Source organism: Pararge aegeria, chromosome 12, assembly GCF_905163445.1.
Source record: "Pararge aegeria chromosome 12, ilParAegt1.1, whole genome shotgun sequence".
NCBI lineage: Eukaryota > Metazoa > Arthropoda > Insecta > Lepidoptera > Nymphalidae > Pararge > Pararge aegeria.
The window spans coordinates 6,176,645-6,192,498 of NC_053191.1; positions in this window are offsets into that span (position 1 = coordinate 6,176,645).

Genomic DNA, 15,854 nt, shown 5'->3' on the forward strand with positions numbered 1-15,854 from the left:
ACGATGGAGTCTGAATGTAGTCATAGAAACTTCGCCAAAGTTAAAGTGGACCCACCAAGTTTGGTCTCGTTAAATTCATTTCGATGAGTAGATAGTAGACAGATGATAATACAGCCAGCATACGTACTAATATAACAAATGCTGAAGTGTGTCTTTGGTTTGTTTGCTTAGTACCAATGTTCGGCTCAATTTTTAAATCGATCTTTAGGAAACTGAACACTATTGTAGCTTGCATCCTGGAGATGGGCATAGGATAATATATATTCCGAAAACGCATCTATCCGCGGGATTAACACAATAAGCATTTGTTACCTGTACATGGCTTAACCGCTTAACTTATCTTTGTGATTTTTTACATCATAGATCATAGTAATAGTTTGAATCCTAAAGACAGCTGGATTTATGCCTAAAATAAAGGGTTCGCGCGGGATTTTCAAAAACGCAAAATAAACCTGCAGGACGTCGGGGTAAGAGCTAGTTAAGGTTAAATACTATCTTGATGATGCACAGGTTTTTTTTATGACCTTTCCCTCACTGTTAAAGCAAGTGATATTTAATTGCATAAAAATCAAATGAGTCTGAAAAATTAGAGCCGCGACTACTGGGTCCCGCCGAAATGGAATCCAAAGTCTTAATATAGTTCATCTAAATCAAAAGATCAATCAGATTCTAGTGGCTTTAGGTTTATAAGTTTTTTGAAAACGTGAATTGACACCCCTTCAATTGGCCACTGGTTTTCCACCCCGTTCCAGAAGTGTACGCTGCAATCAACACAATTTTCTGTACTGATAATATTCACGAACAAAAGCGGGGAAATTTATCGTGGCTCAGGCTGTGTGGTGTACTGTGAACTGTATTTGAATTTATTTTAATCTAATCTTCACAATAAGCTCGAACCACTTTACCAAGTACTAAAAGGTATTACTCTACTAAAAGGTAAATAACCTTTAACACTGTATGATATACGACGGAAACATTACTCACATATATATGAGAGCAAACAGTACGGGCCTTATAAAGGCCTATAATAAATTATCTCACGGTGCGTCGAAACCACAAACACTGGTACGAGAGAATTATATGAAAAGCAAAAGTTTCGTAACACTCGTTTATTTTGTACAAAGGGGCACAAGCAAGCAAAAATCGTCTTTAATTTCAGTGCAGTTGAATTTTAAACAGCTTGCACATTCATATGCCAGTAGGTGTGCGAAACTTCTGTAATTAGGTGGTGAAATCAAGCTGCAACGCCTTTCAGGCACTGAAATTATCGGATCGCATAAGTTTTAGTCATCATATCGACCCATTACCGGCCCATTATAGGGCACGGGTCTCGTCCCACAAAGATAAGGGTTTATGGCCGTAGTCCAGTGCAGATTGGTGGACTCGGAGTTCAGGACTCCGCATACCTTTGAGAACATAATGTAGAACTCTTGGGCATGCAAGTTTCCTCACGATGTTTTCCTTCACCGTCGAAGCAAATGATATTTTTTACTACTTAAAACGCACATAACTAAGAAAAATTGGAGGTGCGAACTCGGTCCCCCGAAAGTTAAATCGAGCTTCTACCCAATGTGCTATCACCGCTTCCATTATTCTGCATAATGATTCGCATATTATGAAAATTTGCTTAATTTGCTGTAATCCTAATATTACGTAATTTACAATTTCTTCAATCTTAATACTCCATATCCATATACTCCATATAACCCGATCTTCGCCCATTTATCCTCTACACACGTTACATTGCCGAAGATCAGTTTGGTGTGGAGTATAAAGAGTGAAGAAATTATAAATTACATCATACAGATTCTCCCGCAGGTGACACCTGCTTCTATCCAATATTTAAGAAAAGTATTTTCTGATACTGCAGATATTCTTGGGCATCAGTGATTATTTAACATCAGGTTACTAAACTGCTATAGCTTTCAAACATGATGATACTCGTACACACTGTATCATATAACGTTCGGAAGATACTTACTCGACGACTAATAATAATTCTTAAAATTCTTTACTTGAATGAACAAACAGACTGAACTATTTTATGTACTTACTACTTACTGTGATTTACTGCTTTAGTTGCTCGAAAGTCACTGCGGATAGTTCAAGAGGCTTTGTTGCGTGATAGACCCTTTACGAGTGCGCCCTAATATTATCTGGAATTCCGTGGATTTCGAGTGATTAATGACTACCTTGTGGCTACAGGAACTATTTCTTTATATATAAAGGGCGACGAATAGATCTCTATTTTTAATTAAATCTGTGTAAAATCCAGGGATTTAATCTCGGCAAATTTTAATATTTTTAAATTAACCTTAATTTATCCTTGATTCTAGAATTTGATCTTTTGACAGGTATTTTCAATTGTTTTTTGTAGAACGCAAAATAGCTAGGGGGCACTTTATCTGTCTCCCAACAGACACGACACGAGAGGTTTCATAAATTAAAAAAAAAAAAAATTGTTTTTGGAAAGTGAAAAAAGAGTTCAGTTTCAGAATGAAAAAGGTTAAGATCATAGTGACCCACGCTGGCCAAGTGTAGATAGAGGCACACTTAAAAACCTTTAAGAATATTTTGGAAAACTTTAAGGCATGCGGATTACGCGATTGAGCGACGTTTTTCTTTCCAAAAATTATGGTAATAAAAGTTTTTTAAGCTTGCATCTTGAATAAATGAGGGTAGGTATTAGTTATTAGATATATAGACTTCTATAGAAACAATCGAGGGGCCGAGTTCGAATCCCAGCATGCACTTACAACTTTTCTAAGTTATGTGCGTTTTAAGTAATTAAAATATCACTTGCTTTAACGGTGAAGGAAAACACCGTGAGGAATCCTGTAACCTTGAGAGTTCTACATAATGTTTCCTAAGATGTGTGGAGTCCACCAATCCGCACTGGGCCAGCGTGGTGGACTACGGCCTTAACCCCTTTGTATTGTGGGAGTATACCCGTACCCTGCAGTGGGCCGTTAATGGGTTGATATGATGATGATTAATTAATCAATGTAATAAATATTCCCTTTTTCTTTTTCTGTTTATTTCCTAAAAATGTTTTTCGGGATGCGTTTACCAAAAGGGCATTACAATATTAACACGTGTTTCAGCTTAACCCAAAGATAACAAGAACGTTTGCAAATCAGCTCGCAAAATCTCGTAAATAATAAATAAAACATCAACACGCCCAATTACTCGCATCAAAAGGTAAATCTACCGTTAACTCAATCCGAAACATAACAAAAGATTTACGGTTTTCACCCAAATTCGTTCCGAATCCCCATGAAAAGGGAATCCATTCATCGAACTTGGTGGCCCTATTTGTCGTCTCCGGCGTGCGTTTTAAACAAGAAAAGTTTTTAGTATCCATTATATCGTACGAGGCCTTAAGAAGCATACGTGACTGACATTTTCCTTGAATTTCAGTTCAATCAACACTTTTATGACCATCAAAAAACGTTTTTGTAGCTTTAAACTTATTATACCTACTAACGAGTACCCACTTAAAAATTTTGAATTTCAATTATATTTTGACCTATTTTGTATATTGACATAATTTAACTAAGTAATAAAATGGACTTATTTTTGTCTTTTAAAAAATTAAAGTGAATTTGAAAAAAAAAAAACAAAAATTGATCATGACATGTAATGTACATTGTACAACTATAAGGAAACTTTATTGACATTTTATTTAACAAATAACTAATATAATAAATAAACTACGACAATACACTCATCGCCGCCTTTTTTCTATGGACCAACATCGTCGTCGTCGTCTGTAAGCAGAGCAACAATTCGCAGGGTATGAAAGAAACATATGCTGCGAAATGTTGTCCTGTGTCCACCAACCCGAGGCATAAATGTGAAGTCTCATTTTCCTGTAATTAATGCTGCTTTACGGCGGAAATAAGCATGGTGATAGCATTTACCCGGACGAACTTTGTGACAAAAAACTCTACTGCTACTAAACCCTACATAGCCCCAAAGTAAGCGTACCTTGTGTTATGGGTACTAAGATAACTGAGGAGTATTTTCCAATATACATAAATAAGAGATATATTTACTTGCACAGAATATAAACACCCAGGCACTGAAAAACATTCATGTTTAACACATAAACGCATTCCAGTTGTGGGAATCGAACCCACAGCCTTGGACTCAGAACTGTCAGACTATCCGATAACTGTTGAAGGTAAACTCAATTTGAAACTCGGACAAAAGATTTACGGCTTCAACTAAATTTGGTCTAAATTCCCATAAAGGAGGGAGTTACTTCGAGAAACTTCTGTGCTATTTGTCGTTTCCACGCTCATTTTAAACAAGAAAAGTTTTTACTGGCCATTTTATGCACATGCACGATCTATAGATCTTAGACAAAAAACGTTTGGAGTAAACTTATATTCGGTTGCGAGTATTATTATATACTTATATTAATTGTATTCAATGATAGTCAAGTGCGATTAGAATGTGCACCCTGAAAGCTTTTGTAGCATTCACGGCATCACTAAATCTGGATGTCAAGTATCCTATTTACATACTTAAGCGACAGAATTATATTTGCGGTAAATTTCATAAAGCGAAACTTCCGTTGTGGGCACACCATTCTAAAATGAATTGACCTGTTGGTCAAAAATAATACAAAATTTTTCCTAACAAAAATATATCTGTAGTACCTTTACATTTGTAACTTAAATCTAGTTTCGTCTTTTCGTACAACGATTGCAGCCATTGTGTAATAAATAAATTTATGCTATTGTCGACATCTGATTAGGCTGAGAGTGTTACTATGCTCTATATATACCTATTCCAAAATAAATAGCTTCGCGCTTAAACACAAATCAATTACCAATAACAAAAGCAATATAGCGAAAACAGTCCTGGATAATAAAGGAAATCAGAAAATAGAGTTTCACATTCACGCTAACCCTATAAAATTTACACACGCTATTGTATAACGTTCATTGTACTCGTTTAAAAACAGAAGGCGGTGTTTGTTTGCAAATCAAATGCCAATATCAGTCCCGATCGATACAGCCAGCTTTTACATATTTGCATAATAGGATTTTCGTTTGGGACCGCCGAGTTGCGAAATGTCTAAGCAAATGTTTTGTTTCGAATTCGCGTCGGACTTGTACATTGTTATAAATTGGATTTTATTTCCTTTCAATTTCAAATTTTACGGTTTCAAAAATGTTATTCGATATTCTATTTGGTGTTTTGTCTATATTCGAAACCATCATGCATTTTGTGAGCGTAAAATGAAAACTATTTATTCGATCATTTTGGTTCTAAAAACCATTAGCAGTAACATTCGCTTTGCCCTGAACCTTTCTGTGACTGTTAAGATTTGAGTAGCAAATATTATAATGAAAGTTAAACCAACAATATTTAGTTAAGAGAGCGCGAGTGAATGAGACAACTAAATATCATAGGATGTATCCCATACACATCCTATATAATAGCAACAGAATTAAAAACATACAGAATCTTCGTTCAACCATTATTGCATGAAGTGCATTGTGTCCAAAAACAGAAAAGATGCCCTCACTTCAATCCGCGGAACGTTGATAGATCACAAACTTTTAGTCTCGTTGAAAAACTTTAGACAGCTCGGACGTAGCATTATTGCTATCAACACCTGTTATGGTAATGATATCAAGACTAATCCGGGTAATCCGAGTTTATTAGAGTTTTCTACAAATCCTGTGGGAACCGTTTGTTTACCTGGGATTAAAAGTAGCGTATGTCACTCTTTGTTCTTCCAACTAACTATGTGCCAAAAATATAGATGATTGCTTCCTTGATTAGAACATGAAGCAGTGGCGTTCATAGAGGGTATACGCAGGGCATGCAGATGATATAAAATAAAGAAAACCTCCAGTACAAGTTATAAATACTTAAGTGTAGGCTTCTTATATGTCTTACAATGCTTATCGTCAAGTTTTTTACAAGTCGGACTGGTGATTTTTTTCATTTTATATCATCTGTCCGCTTAGTCATACCCTGTATGCACGTAACTGACGTGAAGTAATGAAAAACAACAAAAAACACACTTTCGCATAACAACAATATTAGTAAGTATTAGTCTTAATGACTACATTCTATGTTTGTTATAACCCATGTTTGGAATATAAATATTCCATTCTATTCTATACTATAACTTCGACGGTGTTCAATAAATAAGCCGGCTAACGTGCATCTAAATTTGCAGCAGTGTAGTGGGCTTCATAAGAAGGCACAGAGTCACTCAGCGGGCGATGGAGAGAGCTATGCTAGGAGTATCTCTACGTGATCAAATGAGAAATGAGGAGATCCGTAGGAGAACTAGAGTTACCGACATAGCTCAGCGAGTCGCGCAGCTGAAGTGGAAATGGGCAGGGCACATAGCTCGTAGAACCGATGGACGTTGGGGTCTTAAGGTGCTGCGGCACCCGCACCGGTAAACGCAACGTATATCGGCCCTCAACGTTGTGGAGATTACATCAGGCGAGTCGCTGGTAGCCGTTCGAGGCAAGCGAACCAGGACCGTGGATTGTGGAGCTCCCTACACAAGACCTATGTCCAGCAGTGGACGTCCATTAGTTGAAGCGATGATGAAGATGATGATGTAATGGGTCAAAGGTATATACTGTCTCGTTGAGTGGATGTCTATACCCAGCAGGGAAATATTAATGAGACAAATGGTAATAATTAAAGATAGTCGTCCGAATAGCTTTATTAAAGTAGGTCTCAAAGAGTGTGTCCATTAGGAGCCGCTTAGTCCGTCTGGACGGCCATTTGTGAAAAGTTTTAAACAAACATCATTCCTCCTTTGATATTACTGGACATAAAACCTTCAACGCTTCTCGTGAATTAAATAAACAAATGTAACACGGACTAAGCCGGCAGCGTGTAAATGTCAGATATATTCAAATTGATAAAACAAACAGCTTTTCCTCGAGGGCTCTTTTAAATTCCACCCTAACAGATAAAAATAATAACATATATATTATTCATACAATACGTCAATATCACTTTTTAGCGCCAATATTTCGACGAATGCCATAAAATTTAGAATTCCATTACGCAGAGAGAGTAAATATTTTTTTTCAACACTTACTGTCGCAAATGTTTCGGGATATTACCATTGTAGGGACTCGTTTACATATCGACGGATCGCCTATCCCAGATCTTTGAATTGTTGGTAACATCTTGTTTTACGGTTATCTTTACGTAAATAAAAGGCTATCCATCCAAGCCATCTTTTTTTTCACGGTAAGACAATAATCGCAGAAATAAAATGAAACAAAAGAAAAGATATGTTTGACACACTTCTTTGCATGCTTGGTCCGTCAATTTTTAATTATAAAAAAAGCTGTGGGACTTTAATAAGCTGTGGAATGAGATGAATAGAGCTTTATCTCTTACCGCTTACTCTTATCCGCGCATAAGCAAGGGACACCTTAGTAGAATTATACGTCATCACAGATCTTATACAAACAAAATCATAATATTATTACCATAGCTTGGAGAATCTTTGATGTTATAGATTTAATTGCCTTTCTATAAGGTTATAAGTATAAGGGTGGTTTTTGGGCCTATCAGTGAGACAGTTGAATGCTTAATCATGATAACGATGAATACAGTTTTAACTCTTACCGGATAAGAGATAACTCTTATTCTTATCATAACATAGTAGAAACTGGGAATAGTAGGATTACTCGTCTGCAGAGAGCTTCTGCAAACGAAATCACATTATTACCCTCTGGTCATAACTCAAGCAATTATGGTGAGGTCAACTATAAATCCGTTTGAAGTCAGCCGTATAATCAGTCCGGTCCAGGTTCTTACACATAAATCTTTTTGTGGGGATCTTTGCCATCGATCATATAACTGAGCGACCCTTAGCACGGAGGCTATCTTGTTCTTCGAGATTTAAGGTGCCGTAATGTCCCGAAATCAACGCAGGTACATTATGTTTGTATAACATTTATCATGTTATTATTTATGCCCATGACAATGACAACTATGAGTGTAATGTTTTTAGACTCCCGACTTTTTTTGCGGAAACATTTTTAATATTAGCCTGCAGTTAGAAAATTGCTTTTGTCCACTCTCGTGCCTTACTACGACCTAATTCGTTTTATGCAATATGACTTATAAATCGTTTGTGTCGGGAAGTGCAACTGGTTAGTTTCATGCAGACTTCTTCTAGTTAAAATCTGCGCTCTAAACCAGTGGTCGAGTCAAGAAGTAAACACGAATTACAATTTAAAAGTTACAGCGCCAAAGTTTGAGCAACCAGCATTGAAACAGCACGGTGAATCAAATTTCCTAATAGCTGTCTCGTATAGATGAAAAAGCCTGTGCCCAGCTAAAGATAATGATAATAAGCCCTTTAGACGATATAATCAGCGAAAACATATTATACTAGCGGACCCGCGCGACTTCGTCCGCGAATAAGTCGACTCAATTATGCCTATCCAAACAAAATCTTAATCAATCGAAAACTCCGTTGCGCGGATTTTGAAAGACAAATGGGGAAAAAATAGCGATGCTATCCTGTAGAAGCTGTTTGCTTTTCCGGGATAAAAAGAAGCCTATGAGTCAGACTATATTGTAGGTATCTCTGCCATATTTTACCCAAATCGGTTCATTCGTTGTGGCGTTAAAGCGTAACAAACATCTTTCCTTACATACATCCATCCATCTATACATCTATTCTCACAAACTTTCGCATTTATAATATTAGTAGGATGGTACGCATGCATTCGATCGTTGTCCCATATGCCTTGCACCTTGCTGTTATCTGTGAAAAATGATGTCCTTGATCTCCGACAATATTCATTAGATCTTCATTAAAATTAGACAGTACATGTTTGGTAGTACACACTGTCAAATAAAAAAAGAATGACTCAAATCGGTGCAAATTTAACGGAGATATGAAGTAAAATTGGTAAAAACTTTCATCCCATTCCCCGGAGGAAACTTTGTGTTTATGGGGATAAAAAGTATCCTATACCACTATACCAAATGTTATTTAAAGCCATTCAGTAGTTTTCACGTGATGCCCGGACAGACAGACAGACAGACAAAAATTAAATAAAAATCTGTTTTGGACTCAGTATCGATTATAAAGCATTCCCCGGTAAAAATTTTCAAAATATAATAAATGTGCAGAAATCTTCCAGTTACAGTTTTATTATAAGTATAGATAACCCGCCAAAATATATTATAATAAACGTAGTAGGTACGCCTACTATGGCTTGCTGAATAACAACTACTTCAATTTACCTCGATCATGTAGTACCTAGTAGGTAATCCCAAAGTAACCTAATCCAGTCTGGTAGACGGCTTAAAGCTGAAAAGTTGGGTGATTAAATTCTTAACGACCGTTAAAGACATCGTGCTCTCAGTGCCAACTTTGATTTACTCATAGCTGAGAGATGGAATATTTCGTAGTTATGAACTAACGGAAAGTTTGTAATGGGTTATTTGAATTTATTTACAGGAGTATAAAGTTTTATTGTGATAATAAATGTATTTCTCCTTATTTTAGTTCATTATCGTCATAATAACAAGCGCCCTGTTCTATGTTAAAGTGTTTTGGTTTTTTTACCTGCGATACGCTTGATATCGTCTATCTATTAATTGGGTGTCAAACATTTAGCAGTATTGGATCGCCGTTCTAGCATCTTAAAACCCCAGGATCCATCTGTTTTACGAGATACGTGCCAGACTCATAGCCACTTCACCTTTTGAGCTATATCGGTAACTCTAGTTCTTCTATGGGTCTCCTCATGTCTGATTTGATCACGTTCAGAAACTTAAAGTATGGCTCTCTCCATCGCCCGCTGAGTGACTGAGCCTTCTTATGAAGCTCATAAGTTGTTACTGGCATAACGCACTGTTTAATAATTGTGGTCTTCAGGCGAAAAGGCAATAGATGACGCGAAGTTATCCGATCGCTGCTCCTCCGAATGGGGGTCCGAATTATATGTAATTTATATGATCGTGTGTCCTTGGTAGCGACATTTCTGTACCCCTGATACTTTATGTTGATTGGTAGCTAAGGCATTAAATAACAAACTCACCTTCACGTTCATATAATATTAGTTGGGAAGTTAAAGGTACACTCCATACCACTCCACCTTTGACAAAATATGAATGAAAATTACACTAAGCAAAATATGATAATCATAATTTATATAAAAATATAAATCATGATTATCATATTTTATATATTAGAGATTTGCTTAAACAAGATTGGATTTTATTGAAATAATACTGCAATGTTTTTCATTTATGTATAACTCTCTACTACGGTCCTCATCCTTTGCCTTCGGGAATCCAACTTTAACCAATAATAAACACCTAGAACTATCGAATCGATGCTTGAATGCTCTGCTGAATTAAATTACTATAGGGTTAAAATATGAATTACCACAGTGAAGTGTAACTAGCGATAAAACTTTCAGTAACATGTATTGAAAATAAAACCTGTCAATAATCTCTAAAAAACTGACTAATAAAAAAAAAATGTATGGGACAAAAATTGTTTGTTTTATCAAATTAATTGAATTCAAATAAACTTAATTATATATATGTTTTGCTGTTATGTGAACAGGCGATGGTGCCTGTTCACATAACAGCAAAACATAAATCTAACTTTAACCATGCAAAATATCCTAGAAATATCGAATCAGTGCTTAAGCACTCTTGTTTGATCAATAGGATTATCACTGAAGTTCAGGTGAATATAAAATTCAGAAACATTTCCATTTATGCAGAAATACCTGTGTATCGTTTTAAAATACCTGCGTTTTATTAAGCGCAAATATTATTCCACTACAACTTAGCTCTTGACCGCAATCCGTCTCATATATGGGCTACGGAAGTTATATTAAACCCACTCCCTAATCGGATCCTAAGCGACATGATGCTGGAACGCTAAAAGTACGTGGTTGCACGTCTTTGTCTGAAGCGTGGTAACTAGCCACGGCCGAAAGTCACCAGTTCCACCAGTCAAAAGAATAGGTAAATTTGAGGCGAAAGATTAGTAGTGGAACGAATAAGAAGAATTACCATTTTTAATAAAACAAAATAAGGAAATAACGAGTTCGGTGTAATATTATTTTTTCTTACAAAACTACTCCGATCTTAAACCGTGCCCCGTTTAGGCAATGTCCGCCCGTTCGAACACTGCGCAACGTGAATCCAACTTTAACCAATAATAAACCCGTATCGTAGAACGATCGCTTAAATGCTCCTGTACCATCCATTTGTTATAGGGTTAGCACTCAAGTGCAGTTATTAAAGTTTTAGATCATCAAAACAAAATGGTAATTTCAGAATTCACATTAATTTTTTATTATGATCGTTATTTCTTGAAGTTTAAATGAATTCATGGTAGGTAATGTGTTATTAACTAAGTAGAATAAAATTATACGTGTCTGTACGGAATAGTATAGGAAAACCGAATCAACATCATCCCATTAGCGGCCCCATACAAGGCACGGGTCTCCTACCACGTTGAGAAGGGGTTAAGGCCGTAGTCCATGCCGCTGGCCCAGTGCGGATTGGTGGACTCCACACCCCTTTGAGAACATTATGGAGAACTCTCAGGTATGCAGGTATGTTGCCTTACGATGTTTTCCCTCACCGTTGTAGCAAGTGATATTTTAATTGCTTGCAACGCGCAAAACTTATAAAAGTTAGAGGTGCGTGCTGGGATTCGATCTCGGTCCTTCGGATTTGTAATTTATTTTATCTTAAAATATATAAATCTCCTGTCACGATGACTCCTAAACTACTTAACCGATTTTAAATTAAATTGGCACACCGTGAGCAGTCTTGTCCAACTTAAGAGATAGGATAGCATAGATCTTTAATTATAGTCGCAATTATATTTTATTGCAAATTATTTGTCTATAATTAATTTACAGTCACATGTTTTAAATATATACTAATATACTCATTTAAGGCTTAGCGATACTGAATACTTTAAAAACAAAATCAAACGCAGACGAAGTTGCGGGTAAGAGCTAGTATATTATATGATTTATTTTTAATTCTTTGTATATATTATTTTTTAAGTGGTTTGATGTTAGACGCAGCAATGCACCTTATTTCCCTGTATGTCTATGCTTAAGTGGGTGTGTATGTGTATGTTTACGTGTGTGTCCGTGTGTGTGTTACTGTGTGTGTGTGTGTATCAATTAATGATTTGCGTATTTTGTTTCGCATCCAAAACTTGAGTGAGTCAAATACCCAGTTTCTATCAACCCTATTAAATAGCCTCAAGCAAACGGACGTAAGCTCGATTTGAGATATAACCCTGCGATATATCTGTGGAATGGGTTATATCGTACAACTAACTACCACCACCTTGTGAGTTACATTTATAAGATGAAATCGCATTTTGATTGTTCGCTACACATTTGTTGGGCAATTTGTTACCATTGTTCGTTTTTTTTTCACTATTTGAATACTATGACTGTTATTTCGATGAAGCGTGTTCTCTCTATTTTATATAGTTTTCAATATTACTCTTTAAATGTCCTCGCTATATTTTAATTTTAATTAACATGAAGATAAGAATACACATAGACAAACGGAAAAGCAACGTAATGTATTGTAAATATTATCCCAGTGTTAGTTCGCTCGCCTTGCATTTCAGTCTATTAAAATGTACTAAATAGATGACAAGTGGATTTAAAACTAACATACGGACCACGCATCCATCTACGGTATCCATTAACAATCTATATATATAAAAATGGAATGCTTTTCGTTAGTCTCACTGAAACTCGAGAACGGCTGGACCGATTTGGCTAATTTTGGTCTTGAAATATTTGTGGAATTCCAGGGAAGGTTTAAACGGGATTAGGAAGTACCCAGAACGACAGCAATATACATAATTATTCTGTACGTTTGTCACCCAATTCCTCTTATACAGCCGGACCGATTTTGATGGAATTTTGTGTGTGTATTTCAATGGGTTCCTGGATGGTTTAAAAGTAAAGTTGGACGCGGTCGGTGGCGCTGCTTTACCGGGCAAGACTACTTCTGCCGGTTCCGCTAATAATAATATAATTCTTTGCTTATAGATTTGAAATTGTATCGAGAGAAATATCGAATATATTTGAGCAGCCTTATAAAATTGCCTGAAGAAAACGGACGTAAGTTCGATTTGAGATATAACCCTGCGATATAATCCGCTGAATGGGTTGTACACGATTTGCTACCACCTTGTGGGTTACATTTATATGATGGACTCGTATTTTGATTGTTCGCAACACATTTGTAGTGCAATTTGTTGCCATTGTTCGTTGATTCTTCAATTTCGTATGGCCGTTTGCGATACTACACCCGTTAGCTGTGTGAGGATTGTTCTCGGTATTTTGTGAATTGCTCTGTAAGTATTTTCCGATATTATCTTCATGTTTCTTTTTTCATTGATTACAACACTCACTAATATTGATATTAAAGCTACGTGATTGATAACATATTTTACTGTGATATCCCAAAGTTTATATTAACCTACCTTTATTAAAAATTTTAATTTTCAACCTGCCATACTTGTTTAGCTAGTCTTCATCCACCCATTACTAGCGCGCTACAGAGCATGGGGTCCTCCCGCAATAAGAAGGGGGGTGAAGGCCGTAGTCCACCAAGCGCGCCCAGTGCGGATTGGTGGTATCCACACACCTTTAAGAAAATTATGTAGAGCACTGACATGAAGGTTTCTTCACGATGTTTTCATTCACCGTTAAAGCAAGTGATGTTTTAATTACTTAGACGCATACAACTTTTAAAAGTAAGAGGTGTGTGCGGGGATTCGAACTCGGCCCTTAGATTAGTTTACAAAATGGAAAGGGTTTGCGGCTTACCTCCAGATTCGTGTACGAATCAAGCTTGAAGCTTCGAACCAGCCGTGGAACAGTTTCACCTAAGTCTATTTTTTCTTACATATCTTATAATGTTATGGATATTTTAATTTAATTGTTACATTTTAGAAAATAAGAGAGAAAATAATATAAAGGCACTTACATAAACGAAGTCTTTTATCATTTTTTAATTTTTTTTAAATTTATAAAACATACTTTAAACTCAAAAGTAATTAAAAGATTGTTTCACTATAAGAGAAGTTAGAAAAAATCGTGTGTATATCCGTAACCCGTACCACGTTCACGCATTGTTATGCGATTTTTGATGTCTTCTACTCCATGGCGAGTGTATGAACCAGACACTAACATATAAATAAGTGTGGAAAAGTGCTATTTTCTATGTGTAGCGCGATTATCGCCATGAATTTGACAAAAATGTTTAGCAGCCCTGGCATAAGTTAACCCATCCTATCTTATCTATACCATTACGAGTAGTTAGATATATTTTTTTTATTACTACAAATTAGCCATTCACCGCAATCTCACAGAGATGATGCAGTCTTAGATAGTGGCGGTTTATCTTGTTAGGAATACGGCTGTAATATTAAAATAATACCCATCTACGGTTGCTACATTCATTCGGGCATCGTACCGAAACGCTTAATCACTTCTCGGCACGTCGTTGTCAGTAGGGCGTTAACTAGACAAGGCCAGCCACAGATCGTAAAAGACGAAGAATTTCACTGTTAAGTTTAAAATTTCGTGACGCTTCGCTATCTCAGATATCGACATATCGATGGGAAGCGAGTCTAATATAAATAAACCTCACAATATTCCCCCAAGATCAGTTAGCTGAAAGTTCTAGCTCACTGGTCTAGAAGGTTTATATTGAATATCTGGGGAGTTTAATGAATGCAGTACGTGCTATTCCCGCGTGCCACTTCTTTTGCGTTGAATTCGATTAGAACGGGAGAGGTATTGTGAAGTGACAAGTAATCTACTCGCTAATATAGGGAAAAATAATCCAGTCCGTAAATTTTAACACATATAATATACCTAATCTAAATTTATTGTTTGTTTTGACGACTTCCCTTGCACAGTAGTGAGCGCTTCGGGCTTATAAGTAGGAGTTTCCGGATTCAATTCTCGGCGGGGAAAGTTTTAGAATTTATAAATTCTGAATTTTCTCTGGTCTAGTCTGGTGATTGGTCGTGGCTACATACCACCTTGCCGACATAGATGGCGCTTAATGATTTATCGTACCAGTGCGATGTCGCGTAACCGAATAGGGGCATGGGCTCAGTGTAACTGCCAAACCCCCTAACAGGTTATCCCGTTACCGTCTGAGACATAAATATAAATAAATATACTACGACAATACACACATCGCCATCTAGCCCCAAAGTAAGCGTAGCTTGTGTTATGGGTACTAAGATAGCTGTTGAATATTTTTATGAATATAATACACATAAATACTTATAACATACAGATAAACGCCCAGATACTGAAAACAATCATGTTCTTTCAACCCACGGCCTTGGATTCAGAAATCAGGGTCACTGCCCACTGCGGCACTCAGCCGTCGATCTCAATGGAAGGGCCTGCCCATAATTGCTGGACAGACTGGTTGGTGAGCGCAGTAGATGATAGAAATACCAATGGCGCCCGTTCTCAATTATATTCCCTTAACGAAGTATGAAACCCACGGGAAGAGGAGAGGTGGTTACAACTGTATTTTGATCTGGCGTCATCCCACGGCCAATAATTAATTATTTTTATGTGATTGTTACGTCGAAAACGTAAACCTTATCTCAAACGGTTAGAAACGCTATCTGACGAGTAAAGAAGCCAATAACGTATTCATAAAATTTTTATTCACAAATTTCGCTTGCTTTTACAGTTAAGGAAAGATACTTGAAAGTCCAAAATGTTCTGAACAGGCGTATGAAGTCTACCAATGCGTTCTTGGCTAGCTTGGGAGACTACGGCCTA